Below are 909 nucleotides of genomic sequence, written 5' to 3'. Positions count from 1 at the left end.
GAATTTCAAACTTTGGTCAAGGAGCTCGACCACTTGCAGTCGAGTGTGGGGTCGAGTGGCAGCAAAAAGCAAGTCAAAGATTCCCATTTCAAATTTGAACGGTATGGACGCTCCACCCTTGTCTCCTTGTCCCCTTAGCTTCTTTATATAGAGCTAAACTCAATCATATGCTTCTCACACTCTCTCATTTGCTCAAAACAATTAAAATCTAGTTTAAAATCTCTCTCAAGTTCATCTTTTTGCTCAAAGCTTAGCTCTTTTTGTTTTCTGGGTCACTAACCTATTAACTTTAAGCTTTGATTCTATTCCTTTCAGTTCTATTTAAAAATGTCTTCAAGGATTACAAGGAAATCTCAAAAAGCTGTTGATAGCTCCCTAGATCATCGTGATGCTCACCTTGCATCAAGGAAGGAAACTGGTGGACGCACTCGACCAGCCACTCGAGCAGGCACACGACCGAGTGGGTGCTCGAGTAGGCGGTCGAGTGAGATTACGAGAGAGAAGCATCAGTCAGCTGAGGAAGACCCTGAGCGAACTGAGAGTGAAGAAGAGATGGAGTTCACTCTCCAAGAACACATCAGGAGACACAAGACCAGGGGGAAGAGGCCAGCATTTGAGATTGAAGAAGAGAGTGAAGAAGAAGATGAAGAAGAGAGTGGAGAAGATGATGGAGAAGAAGAATCTTGTGGTTTAACTCAAAGACAACTTTATGAAACCTTCATGAGGATGCAGTTCCTGGGAACTAGATACCCACACAAGGAAACCATGGAGAGGTTGGGCATTGATGAAGATGTGGAATTTCTTTTTGAGAAGTGCAACCTAAGCAAGTTCATGGGGCTTTACATGGAAGGTTATAGAGAATAAAGCTGTGAGTTCTTGGCCACCATCAAGATGCATTCCTACTTAAAG

This window comes from Camelina sativa, chromosome 7 (genome assembly GCF_000633955.1).
Source record: "Camelina sativa cultivar DH55 chromosome 7, Cs, whole genome shotgun sequence".
Lineage (NCBI taxonomy): Eukaryota > Viridiplantae > Streptophyta > Magnoliopsida > Brassicales > Brassicaceae > Camelina > Camelina sativa.
Note: the sequence above shows the minus strand (reverse complement) of the source record.